Source organism: Equus przewalskii, chromosome 18 (genome assembly GCF_037783145.1).
Source record: "Equus przewalskii isolate Varuska chromosome 18, EquPr2, whole genome shotgun sequence".
NCBI classification, from domain to species: Eukaryota; Metazoa; Chordata; class Mammalia; order Perissodactyla; family Equidae; genus Equus; species Equus przewalskii.
In genome coordinates, this window is record NC_091848.1 from 36,554,949 (window position 1) to 36,568,855 (window position 13,907).

The 13,907-nt window shown below is 48.8% G+C and overlaps 1 protein-coding gene across 1 annotated transcript in view; it reads left to right on the forward strand.

The window, feature by feature from the left end:
- Positions 1-13,907, forward strand: part of ITGB5 (integrin subunit beta 5) — a 109,184-nt gene that overhangs the window by 38,446 nt on the left and 56,831 nt on the right. The window lies entirely within an intron of this gene.

A 13,907-nucleotide genomic window follows, 5' to 3' on the forward strand; every position in this document is an offset into this window, starting at 1 on the left:
TTGGTAATAACTTATTCTTAAAATAATTTTCTACTGTCAAAACAACCCAATAACAACAACAAAAGATAAAAATAAAAATCACTCTTGAATTTGCTATCCTAACACATAATTTTAAAATTTTTCCATAGTGGTCATCCTAGATCATGTATAATTGGTAATGCTTTCTTGAAAATGTCTGCAGGCTCAGCAATAGGGTGGTGTTGGGACTCTCCTGTGGGGGTGGGCTGGGGACGGAGGTTAGAACCAGTTGGACGGCTGCGTGTCCACAGTTGCTGTTCATTTACTAAGTGATAAGCACTTAATTGTCCCCCTTACATAGTTTCTGACCTCAGAGAGCCTGTGTTCAGTGTGTCACAGACTCATTTTTCCTCCCCTCAATCCTTGACAGGATGATAAGAGAGCCACAGTTGTCCTTTCTGAAATAAAAAAACCGAAATGGTAGACAGAGAAGGATAAGGGGTGGGAAAAATGGGGAGAAGACTGCAGCAGGTCTCCTGCACTCCTCTTCTTGGTCCCACTGTGATTCTGCGGGTCATTCGCTGCGTCCTTGGGGCCACCCCTGGAGAGGAAGGTGCCCTCTATCCAGGATGGCTGCAGAGTGGCCCCTTGCCAGCTGCTGGCAGAACCAAAAGGTGTGATTCAGGGGCCACTGATACTTTGTAGCAGTCCAGAAAGCCGGAGGGAGCACAGCTAGGATGTGTCCCACTCTGAATCTTTCAGATGCGTTACGAAATAGACAGTTTATGGAGTTGCTTCAGAAAGAGAAATTATATTTGGGTCTGGCATTCAGACATTCATTGTATGCGGCGTTGTCTTCACAGACATTCTGCCAAAGCGAGTTCTTGGCAGGGACAAATAGTGCAGGGAACGCATAGGCTCCCTTTCATCTTCCCATCTCTAGAATTTCATGGATTGTTTTGCAGAGGAGGGGAATTATCTTTAACACTGAGGGGAAACAACCCAGTAACAAGCCTAGGCAATGCCCAGTTTTGTTAATTCTGTTTAATTAGATAATTGAAACAATGTGATTGAATGCCTGAGCCCCAGTGGCCTTGGAGCAGCCGTTCGATTCACTGTTGCAGCTGCACAACCTTCCTCTGACGCCCAGACCCAGGAGAATCTTCCCTTTGAAAACTCAGTATTTCAAGCCTCGAGCATTTCAGAGAAGATGCTGGCAGGTTTCTTAAACTCGTTGCCTGAGCCTGGTGTGTGAATTATTGTTGGCTGAGAGCACTTAATGAGCGTGTTTTTTAGTTTTGTGTCTGTTGACATTTTTTCTTATTCCCCACTGTGGCTGTGCCGTAGGGAGTACCTGGGAAGTTAATAATTGCATGGAATTATGTAGTCTATGAACCACCAGCTTCTCTCTTCACCATTTCTTTTCCTTTGTGCTGTCAGTTTGGGTACACATCAAGTTCTTTCTTTCTTGAAATCACCTGTTTATAACAAATGTCATCCTTCCTGGTTCACCCCAGCCTTACTTACAGTGGCCAAATATTGGAAATAAATTATGGCCTACCTTTTGATGAAAGGCTATGCAACAACCATACCCTTAAAGAATATTTAAGTGCTTGAATAATATTTAAGACAAATTAAGAGAGGAACGGAAAGCAAATGATAAGACAGTATAGATAGACATCTGATACTATTTTGCAAACGAAAGAAGAATATGGAAGTGATTGGAAATACACAGACCAATTTTTTTAACCTAAATTTCCACAATGAATATGCATGACTTTTTATTTATAATGGAACATTTCAAACATACGAAAGTAGAGAGAATAGTGAATTTAAACCCCATGTCTATCCTTGTTACCAACTCAGAGTCAATCTTGTTTCATTTGTATTCCTAACCATTTTACCTTCCGTTATTTGAAGCAAATCCCAGATATCATTTGATTCAATGATAGATTTGTAATGATAATTAGATTTCAGTGATAATTAGATTTTTAAAGTCGCAATGATAAGTAGATTTTTAGTTTCAATAATTAGGTTTTTCAAGGTTTTTTTTAGAGTCCTAAGCATTCCTTGCTGTGTTTGCTGAGTTTCTGCCTCCTCTTGATTTGCTCAGATTAAAGGCCCTTCCACTTAATCCTGCAAACGGAATGTGACAGAGCCAGCAGGCCTGGAATCTCTGCAGAGGGAGAAGGGTCTGGGGGGGGCCATCCCCTGGAGCAGTGCAAGCTGGCCTTCCTCTGACCCCGAGCCCTTGGGGATGGAGCTGATAACAGGCCCATCTCCCAGCCCACAGGGGCTCTTTGTTCTGGATTCATTCTCACCCTGGTTTCTCTGGGATGGACTGTTACTTATCAACTTGTGGGACTGAGACACTTGGCATCTTCACATGACTGTCCTTAAGTCCCACCTCTGTGGCCCACTTTGTATTTCTTGGAAAGCTGTTCTTTGCAAAAAGAAGGAAACTGTCTGTTTCTGTTTAGGGTTCTATTTAGGATAAGGACCCTGCCTCTATGAGTGGACCTTTTGAGTTGCTGCCTCTCCCCCTAGCACGTCTCACTGCTGTGAGAGGCCATCTAACAGCGTCCACAGCTAAGGATGCCTCTGCCATCAACGCGGGCGTGTTTTCCACTGTGCTGCACTCGTCTGGGTTGGAGTGAGGGGAATGCCACCGCCCTGAATTTCTTATCTTTACTTAGAAACCTATTCTTTAACCTCTTTATACTTTTTCTTGGTCAGAATAATAGTTTCTCTGTTACTTTGTATTGCTCTCCCAGAACTTTCTAGAAGTTGGCTCTAAGTTTATTCTGAAATTGTAAAGGTGGAAGTGTGACGAGTGGTTCAGACTGGAACCGTGGCTGTTTCCTGTTCTCCCCAAAGAGGGAGTGCCCTCTGCCTGAGGACACGGAGGGGAGGAAGGCCCCGGAGCTCTGTCCCACAGTCCCAGTCTCCACTTAGCTGTTCTTCGTGGCTCTCTGGTTAAAGAAGTTACCTGCAAATTAGAGCTTGATTGGGTACATCCTGGCCACCCAGGGTTCAATGGGCTGCCGTCTCTGGCCAGAGAGAAAATAAGGTCTGTGCATCCCAGTGCATTCCCCTTTTGGCCTCAGCTTCCAGCTCCCTAGCATCTCTCCGCCATATTCTTCAGACAGACTTTCTGTTTTAATATAGATTCTCTAATTTTGCATCGTGTGTTACATTTTTAGCATTGGATGTCCTCAGAAACAGGTGGATGAATAAGTCTCAAAGCAAACAAAGTAAGTTTACATGCTAAGTGCACAGCCTTGGCATGCCTTGGGTCCTTGATTCCTTTGCTGGTGTGAACATCCTAATCTAAAATGGAGACCGCAGCCCTACAGGGGCTGGAGGGACAGCGTCACTTCAGCAAGACTTTCTGCAGGAAGGTAAATTCTCTGGACCTCTGAAAACAAAGTAATTGCTGCCCTTGCTCGACCGTCCTGTGTGCTCCAATGTTTCGTGTGGGTTATCGCCCATCCTCACGACAGTCCTTCAGGGTATCGGTGGTGGTTGTCCCCAGTTGACAGATGAGGAAACTGAGTCACACAGGGATTCGTTACACTCACTATTAGTAAGGGGTGGAGCCAGGCTTTGAACCAGATCTGGTTGATTCGAAAGCCCACGCCCTGGCTGTTACCCAGAGCCTGGGTGCTTTGGGAGGTAGCGACAGGGTGGTGCAGAGCCCAGGGGGTGGGGCTCAATTTAGAGTTGCGTTGTCCTGACTCCAGCTCAGCTGCTTCTGCTACTGACTGGCTCTGGGGAGGCCGGCTGACCTGTCTGGGCCTCAGAATGCTCATCTGGAAAATTGAGGGAGGGGGATTGGAGGGGGGATCCCTGGGTACCCTCCAACTGTGCTGCTCAGTGCTACTTTCACAAAGGACTTGTCACAGCCCTGTGCCCAGAGCCCTCGATTTTGCTTTTTTGTCTCTCTTGTTCAGGCTTGATCCTCGGCCAGGGAGGGGCTGCTGCAGACCCCAGGAGAGGGTGGAGCATCCCCAGGCCCCGGAGCGAGGCACAGCTCTGAGAGGTTTCCCCTTTGCGCCCTCCCCTCTCCCAGCCTCCCACAGAGTTGATTTGGTTTCTTTTGACTTGTCGCCTGATTTCTTTTAGACCTCAGCCTTGTGTCGTCTTTCCAAGCATGAGTTGAGAAATGTGGGGAATTGCCTTTCTTTCCTCGAGGAAGGCAGCCACTCCTGACACCTTCATGTCCCTTGAGGGCCTCACCTCCGTGGTCTGTCTTGTCGCTGTCTAGGTGATCTGTCTCAGCACGTGTAAACTGCTTCTGCTGCACTCCACAGCTTCTGGGCTTGTTCCAGCCCCAACCTGCTTGCTCTTCCTCCGGTTCAGTGTCTTTGTAAAACACCACGAGGATGTCGAGTTTCCCTGTGGCCCTCAGAAGCTGTGGGGCTGTGCGTGCAGGTGGGCAGCCCTCCCTCCGCGCAGGCCTGGGTGGCATTTTTGTCAGAGGTGGTGAAGGCTCTCCTTGACTTTCTGTTCTGTGAGTGGTTGTGGTTTAATGTGCACTTTTGCTCTTGTTTTTGTGTGTGTGGAAGATTAGCCCAGAGCCAACATCTGCTGCCAATCCTCCTCTTTTCGCTGAGGAAGACTGGCCCTGAGCTATCATCCATGCCCATGTTCCTCTACTTTATATGTGGGACGCCTACCACAGCATGGCTTGCCAAGCGGTGCCATGTCCGCACCCGGGATCCGAACCAGCGAACCCCAGGCCGCCGAAGCGGAACGTGCGCACTTAACTGCTGCGCCACCGGGCCAGCCCTAACGTGCACTTTTGAGTCACTTGACTGTTTGGGTCCCTGGGCTGGCGTTTCCTTGTTCTGCCTGATGCCCAATAACTGTGCTGTGGGCTTCTCTGTCCTACCGACAGCTGCTTGCTCTGACAAGAGGGCTGAGAACTGACTGAACTACAGCTCAGAACTCTAAGCAGGGCGCAGTGAGGGCCTGCATCTCTTTGCCCCCAGCGTAACCTCTGTCACCTTCGTAGAAGGTGTCTGCACACCTTGGCTCCCTTGGCTGACAATGACAGGGAGGAATCCTCCCAGGGAAAGTTAACAGGCCTCTTCCATATCTAAGGCTATATTTTCATACCTGGCGAGAACGTCAATTTTTCATTTCACGTTATGGGCTCTTTTTTTGCTTGAAATTGTCCATTTGGCAAAGAGGAAAAGTGACAAGGATTTATTCTTGGGCTCTTCTGGCCACTGCTGTCCCCAGCCTTCACCCCTCGCCCCTGCCTTCCGGCCACAACGACCTTGAGTCGGTTACTCTGACTCATGTGAGGCCCTTTGCACATGCCGTTTTCCTCTGCTTGGAATATTCCTCCCATTTATTCTTGCTTTTCTCTCTTTTCTTTTTTTTAAAATAATGGACAGTATTTTTAAGAGCAGTTTTAGGTTCACAGCAAAATTAAGCAGAGAGTGCACAGAGTTCCCATATCCCCCTGCCCCGCACATGTGGCCTGCCCCACCATCAACATCCCCCACCAGACTGCCACATGGGTTACAATCGATGAACCAGCGTTGACACGTCATCGCCCAAAGTCCCTCGTTTACATTGAGTTCCCTCTCGGTGTCGTACATTCTGAGGGTTTGGACAAATGTATAATGACGTGTGTCCGCCATTGCTGTACAGGACAGGGTAGTTTCACTGCCCTGACACTTGTCCGTGCTCCACCTCCTCATCCCTCCCTACTTCCCCCAAATCTGCTTTGTTTTTCCTGTCTAATCTCTGCCTACTTACGCTTCGGGCCTCTGCTGACTTGTCTGTGTGTCAGGGAAGCCTTCCCCGATTGACCCTCCTATGAGGTCCGAGTCCCCGAGCAGCACAGCCTGGGTCATATCTCCTCCAGTCACCATTTTAGGTTTATTTGGGCCACACCTTGGATGAATCCGCCTCCCCTTTGAGATGGCACGGACCGTGTCTGTCTCCTCACCACTGTATTTCCCCAGCTCTGAGCTCACTGCCTGGCACGTAACATGTCCTCCTTAAAGGTTTGGTGAACAAACAGGGCTTCGTTCTCACAAATTTCTCTGTGCTCCTGAAGTTCAGAAACCCCCAGGTCCACCTCGCTCCAGGCCCACCTCGCTCCAGGCCTGTCCACCTTCCTGTTAGTCTGGGCTGCCTTCACGTCATCTACCGTGCTCCACACACGCTCATTAAAGTAGAACCAGAGGTCCTGTTACTTGGCGATACTTTCCAACTCAGTAAGTACTCACTGAGTGCCCAATAGGTATGGTGGAGAAAACTAAAGATGAGGACAAGTGCCTATCCTCAGGGATTTGATTTGAGCTTGAAGTTCCACCACAAGGTAAAGAAACCACCTGTTTGTAAACATTCAAGGGAACCAAATGAAACTATTGATATTTGACTGTCAATGATATTTGATATTTGACTATTGTTAGTTTCTGCTACAAAAATAGAAACTCATATGGTTCAGGCTTCTACTTTCCAGTTGTCTCTCCTTCAGTTCAGACTGGACTCTCCTTAGAGTCCTCATCAGACACGTTCTCTACCGCACGTTGTTGGGCTCAGGCTCCAGGTGAAGGTGTAAATCCTGAGTCACAGGCTGAGATTTCTTTTCCCCAAGGAAAGAAACACTACACTTCTGCCCCCCTTACGTTGAACCACAGAAGATTTTTAAAAAAGAGTTTTTGTTGCAAACTATGGATGGAAGCAGGAAAAACAAACTCCTGAGGAGAACATGTTTGTTGTTCTAAAGCGACAGAAATAGGCTTGAAAGCCAGCATGAGTGGGGAAGCCAATCACAGAATCTAACCTTGTTTTTCCCCACGTGTGTTGGAGTTCAGACTCGTCAGGCCCCAAGCTCAGGTCTGTTGTGGGGTCTGCCCACTGGCTGCTCAGGTCGGTCCTCTTTCCTTCCTCATTTCCTCCCCAAACCTGTCCTCTGTCGCTGTGCTTGCCTGAAAGATTAATGTACAGAGTGTTTTGTTACGACTTTTGAAAATGTATTGAGTACTTACGGTGTGCAAGATGCCCTGTTAGGTGCTGTGAGGGATGCATAGGTGAATGAGCTACGTACGGCTCTTGTCCCGGTGAGCATCATCTAGGTTGGAAGACAGATGCCTGTACAACAACCTCAGGGACCAGCGGAGTGCACAAACTCTGTGGAATGTCTGGCCCTTGGACCCAGTGGGTGAATCACAGTGTTCTCCTTCAAGGGGTCACCTTGGGCTCTTTGCCTCCCTGAGTTTTCCCTGAGGCTCAGATGCTGATGATGTTACTGATTACCATTGGCTGAATGCTTTGTGAGAGCCAGGCTCCATGCCAAGCACTTCACAGAGCTTATTTTATTTAATCCTTGAAAGATGGTTTTACTTTCCCCTTTTGATCAGGAAACAAGCCTAGAAAGATTGAGTAAATTTTCGAAGGTCATGCAGCTAGAAATGACAGACCTGAACCCACCTGCCTGGCTCCAAAGCTGGGGCTCTTAACCTTGACATGAGAGTGCCTGCTGTCCTTTGTGGTCACACGGGAGCAAGGAAGAGAAGTGGGAGGGGTGTGCTTCCAAAAAGAGCAAAGTCCTCGTCTGAGAGCCATTACAGTCTCCCATGTGACCCAGTTCGCCTACGGTAGGGCAGGACTGAGTCAGTCCCGGGGGAGGACAGCTGCCCATGCTGCTGTTCGCTGGAACTAAGGGTTTCCTGTTTATCAGAAACAGTTACAACATGGCTCTGGCAGCTCTCGGATTTTCTAGGGAGACCACTAGAGTACTGGCCCAAGGTCGGTCACTGATGGAGCCTAGCCCATTGAGCGTGCTTCTCTTTGCCCTTGGCCTTCCTCTCTGTGAAGTGGGAACTCTGGTATCTGCCTTCTCCTTCATAATTCAGAGGGCGTCTCAGAACCATTGCCTCTGCTCTTTGACTCTCAGCGACAGTGCTGTGGACCCTTTTCAGCAGGGAGGGAGCATGTGGCTCATACTCTTCAGTGACAACTGGGCCCATGGGCTGTGTTGACATCTAGCTGGGGAACCCTTCGTTTGGGTGACCATTCATTTTAATTAGACAGATTGACCTCGAGACCAGAAAACCCAGTCATTTAAAGCTAGTGTTTCTGTCCTCACTGAAACTGCTCCCTGGACGGTGTCTTGACTCTAGGCCGCCCTCTGTTTGAACGCTGTTTACCGGAGAGTGTTGTGAGCATTGTCTCCGAACAGGCAAGCCAAGGTGGGCAAGCCAGCCCACATTCAGGCAGGCATCCACTTGCTTTCTAAGACGGCTGAGTGGGACATCAGCTTTCCTCAGATTCCCAGGAACCGGGGCTCCAGGCTCTCCCTTACACTCTCCAACAGGGGTGTCCTTGAGCCTGTTTCTCTCACGTGTCATGCTCTGCCGTGGTCTCTGTGTGTAAACAAGTCACTATGAACGGAGCTGGGGACCCACAGGCTTAATGTGAGCCCTTTGGAAGATTCAGCTGCCAGACACAGGACATACCGTCCAGGGCCTGCAGGCCACAGTCCCGGCCCTGTTTTCCTCTGTGGTCAGACCACATCCAGGGACTGCGTCTGCCTCCGGGGGCTGTTTCAGACAGATGTTGATAGCGAGACAGCGGACGGGGGTGAGTGGATGGTTCCGAGTGTGGAATCTACCTCCTCTGAGGGGTGGTTAGAGGTTAACCGGGAGGAGAGACCCTGGGGGAGAAGCGTGTTGCCTCACCTCCGATGTCATTATAGAAGAGGGAGTAGGTGCCTCTGGCTGTTCAAGGGAGTGCGCTAGCAGTCGGCTCAGCAGTGGAGCAGGCTGCCAGATGCGCGGGTGAGTGTGTGTGGGCCCTCTGCCCTCGTGGTGGGGGTGCCGGACAAAAGATCTGTGCACTGCTTGCAGCTTGGACGAGACAAGCTCTGGGGTTCCTTCCAAACTTCAGGTGCTATGTATTTCCTCTGAGGCGGCTTTCTGCCCAGTAACCCACTGGTGCTTTTGTTCTGTGGCAGCCCCTGCCAGGCTGTCTTCCATGGTTCCTGGCTGTGCTCCCTCTAGGCTGCGTTTGTATGGGGCCACGGGGGCCATGAACTCTCCCATGCCCACTCATTTGTTTGCCAAGCGTGGCTTACTTTGAGCTGGTGCCCAGAAAAGCTTTCCCTGGCTCCTGATGTCTTCCCCATGGAGCCACCTTACCACCTGGGTGAAAGTCCAGGTGGGGTGGGGCAGCTGTTCAAGGGGACCCAGGGACACACTGGAGGTGTGCAGTGTGGGGGATGGAAGGCTGTTCTTGGTTCGTTGAGTGACTTTCCTCCTTTGTCAGACCCTGCAGCCATTGACTCCTTCCAACCCTGGAAACTAAATTGCCCCGCAGGCTGGAGGCTCACGTCCTCCAACAGAGGAACCATGTCCTCTGCGTCCTAGCCCTCGTTTCTGTCCTCCAGCCCCACGCACTCTGAGGTTGGAGGTTGGAGGTGAGCAAGCCAGCAGGTCTGTCTGCAGTTTGTATTTATGTTCTCAAAGGTTGGAACGCCTGGTGTTCCGTCTCCGTCCTGCTTACCCTTTCATGGACTACTGCTCCCTCTCTGCCATTTCAGAGTCCTGGATCCCCTCGACAACTTCCAGGCCTGGCTGCCCAGCTCCTCCAGTGACCATCCCACTGACTGCCCTGGCCCCTGCCTCCCGCAGCTGGGGTCAGATGGTCTCGTGGCCCTGCTGCCATGCTTTCTGCAACTCCCATTAGTTTTCTCAGATCTCAGTGCATGGCAGATGATTGGATTAAGTGAGTTTTCACTTAAAATATCCCCTTAATGTTTCCCATATTTATATACTTAAAAGATGTTAGATTCCAAAGCATAGCAAATAGTTGGTGGAATTGTGAGTGATGTAATTGAAGACTTATAGATATTGTGCGGGAGGGTTTTGGTGCCCAGCCCCGATTTCATCGATGTCTCCACTCGCTCCTTCCTCCTTGGGTGCTGAGTACGTGCCAGGTGCACTGCTCTCGTTATTCTGGGACTCGGGCCCTGCGCCCCTCCCTCTTGTCCCTCAGCTCCAGGTGTCTCCTGCTTTCTGAGGACAGAGCAGAGTTGGGCAAATCCTCCACTGAGTTTCCACTCTGAGAAAGTTGTCTCTGGCCCCAGCCCTGGTTGGAGTGGTCGGTCCCTGCAAAACAATAGGGTTTGCCTCCTGGACCTGGATGGAATCCGGGATTCTGGGCTTGTCATGGCTCCCCCAGCCACTCATTACTCCTGACATTTGCGTCCAGAGTCCGTGGATGGCTGCTTTTCACTGAGCATGGTCACCTACCCATGGATCTGGCTTGCCAGGAACCGCTGGAGTAACTGTGGGTCACAGAACCCCTCCCCTGGTGGCAGACGCAGGTTGGTGGCCAAGAGAGAACAAGCCTCGGCTTTGCCTGCTCACCCAGAGCGCGTTTAGGAAGGGACAGGTAAACTGTGTGGCATTGCCCGGAGGCTCTGGCTGAACCCGGCTTGTGGGAATGGACTCTGAGAGAGAATTGACACTTTGGGACTGGACGGGCGCTGTTGAGGGACCAGGGAAGTAAGATGAAAAGGATAATTCCAAGGTTTCTAGAAGAGGCATTTGATGGTCCCATTGTCAGAAATGGGGCAGCCTAGCAGTTGGTTTGCGGGAAGGATGGTTTGGGAATTTCAGAAGAGTTCAGTTCCAGGTGATGGTGGACACATTTGGCTTTTGGTACAGACCTAGGAGTAAGCTCAGGAGAGAGACTAAGTGAGGGATGTGATTTGTGAGTCGTCCAAGTAGATGCATGAACTGGATAAATCTCCACAGGGGAGCGTGTTACCTTTGACCTCATTCAGCTGCTGGGAGAGGAGGTGGAGTCAGAAGGCAGCAGAGGGGCAGGGCATGGGAGCTGGATGAACCTCTGGGCATCAGTATTTTTTTCTTTTCAAGGAAGATCAGCCCTGAGCTAACATCTGCCACCAGTCTTCCTCTTTTTGCTGAGGAAGATTGGCCCTGAGCTAACATCTGTGCTCATCTTCCTCTATTTTATATGTGGGACGTTTGCCACAGCATGGCTTGATAAGTGGTGCGTAGATCCATGCCTGGGATCCAAACTGGTGAACCCCGGGCCACCAAAGTGGAACACGCGAACATAACTGCTGCACGACCAGGCGGGCCCCTGGGCATCAGTATTTTTAAAGCTCCCTAGAGGACCATCAAGTGCAGCCAGATCAGAGAACCTCTGTGTGTGTGTGTGTGTGTGTGTGTGTGTGTGTGTGAGGGAGGGAGACAGGGGGACCAAGAACCTCTGCTGAGAGAGAGAGAGAGAGTGGGATCACGTGGAGAGGTCACATTATAAGGAACTGAGGAGATGGAGGTGTTAAGTCTGCTAGTCTTAAAACACAGAGAGACGAGTGACGAGAGATTGGTGGAGTAGCTGGGTCAAGAGAAGGGGTTTTATAAGTGGGTCGTGAGCATATTTTTAGGCACATGGAAAGGAACCAGAGGAGAGACTGACGGAGCAAATTCTCCAAAGAGGGTGGGATTTGGGGCTGCATTTCCTTGGGGAGGGCGGAGCCCTTCTTCCTTTGAGACACTGAGATCAGAGGAGAGGCCAGGGGGACGCCGGTTTATTTATGACAAGAGGCATCCTAGGGCAGTGGAACTAGGCCCTGTGAACCACTGGGAACAGAGGAGGAGACAAGTCCTGTTACCTGTCTCTCTTAGTGACGACAAAGGCAGGGTCGCCTCCTGAGCAGGTGTGGGAACTGGGAGTTTGAAGGCTGAAACCAACTGTGTGGTGACTCGATGCGGACTGGACCAGCAAGCAGGAGAAGTGAAGAGAATGGCAGTCTTGGCCAGACGCCAGGCTTCTTGCTTTTGCTTCTAGTGCATTTCCGTCCCGCCCAAGCCCTGACATTTTCACTGAGAGCTGACCTCCATCGCGGCTAATGAAATCGGCTTTCAAAAATTTTGTTTTTACTCGGAGTCATGCAGAAAAGACCTAAACAAATAGGTCTGGGTTTTTTTTTTTTCCTCTTAAAATAGTTTTGTATGAAAAGAAAATATATTCAATCTAAAAATTTAGGAAATGCAGATAAGTAGAAAAAAGAGCAACATCACCCATAACACTGCAATCCAAAGTAAGATTGTGTGCTTCTGAATTACAAGGCTTGTCACAGTTTTTCGACTCTGGGGACATATTGGTGACAGTAATTGTCGGTTCTTGACTACGTTCAAGTACCGAGATGGGAGTGTGGTTTTGTTTAATCCTCTTGACAGCTCTGTTCAGTTGGTACTCTTATTATCTCCATTTTATAGAGGAGAGGCTGGGACCGGAAAAGATGAAGTAACTTGCCCAAGGTCACGAAGACAGCTGAGGCTGATGTGGGGCTGAACTGAGGTTTCACAGACCTCTGAGCCCAGGTCCCTGACTGCTCTGAGATAAGGCCACTGGGCAAGAGATGATGTGTACGTGCTGTTCCCGGCACATGACTGACACTCAGTCTATTCACATAACTTATTGTATTTAAGTGACTTTCTGGGCAAACCAAGTCTTCTTTAAGTAAAACAGCTTTATTCAGGTATAAGTGATATACAGTAAACTACACATATTGAAAGTGTACAGTTGGACAAATTTTGACATAAATATACACCCGTGAGAGAGATACACACCACAATCAAGAGAGTGAATATATACTTCTCCCCCCAAAAGAGTATGTGTGCTCCTTTGTCATTTCTCCCTCCTGCCCCCTTACCCCAGGCAGCCAATAAATTGTTTTCTGTCACTACACGTCAGTTTGCATTTGCTAAAATTTTGTGTGTACTCTTTTATGGCCTGGTTTATTTCACTCAGCACAATTGTTTTGAGACTCCTCTGTGCTGTGGGGTGTCTCCGTTCATTCCTTCTGTTACTGAGTAGTAGTCATTGTATGCATATGCCATGGTTTCTTTATCCATTCACGGATTGGATATTTGGGTTGTTTGGGATTTTTGTAGTTTTTGCCTATTGCAGATAGAGCTGCTGTAAATGTTCGTGTTCAAGTCTTTGTACAGATATAGGCTTTTATTTCTCTTGGGGTCAATACCTAGGAGTGGGGTGGCTGGGTCATGTGGTAGGTGTTTGCTTAACTTTAAGAAACTGCCAAACTTCTCCAAAGTACCTGTATCAGTTTACGTTCCTACTGGCAGTGTGACGTTCCATTTCCTCCACATCTCCATCAACATTTGGTGTGGTCAGTCTTTTTCATTTTAGCCATTCTAATGGGTATACAGTAGAATCTCATTGTGGTTTTAATTAATGCAAATTAAACTTTCAGGCATGCAGTATTTCATAGTCCCTGTGACAATTGTGGAGGCTCACACATTGAGTAGTAAAAGGAGAAAAGAAGAAATCTAAAAACTATTACTATTCCCAGAGTAATAATTATAGCTCCTTTTTAATGTGCTGGGTATGTTTTAATACACTGTGTCTAAACCTAGCATCCACCCTTCAAAGTAGGATCGTCTCCATTTTACAGATGAAGAAACTGAGGCTGAGAGAGGTGAAGTGACTGACGCAGGGTCTCATAGTTAGAGCAAAGCAAAGATTTGAACTCGGCCTCATCTGTTCCAAAGCTCACTTCCTCGGGACCCCACACCATACTCCATTTTGTAGTTAAGTGTTTTTCTCTTCTTAAAAAAAAATCCACTTTCCCACCATTGGTCTCTGCCCCAAACATGGGACACAGAACTGAAGTCTTCAAAAGAGACAGCTCTGCTGACCAGGCAGACAGCAGGAAAATTATTTCTAATGTAAATTCTCTGTGGAGTCACTGCTTGTAAACTCTGCAGGCCCAAAAGTCTGGGTGAATGACTAGCATGTCCTGACTCAGTCTGTGCAGCCCAGCCTCTGGGCCAAGTTTGCTAACATCACTTACATAACGAGAGTGCACTTTAGAGAAAACCAAATTATTCTTATTGTGCTGTGTGGCTCTTCCTTTGCGGAGCTGT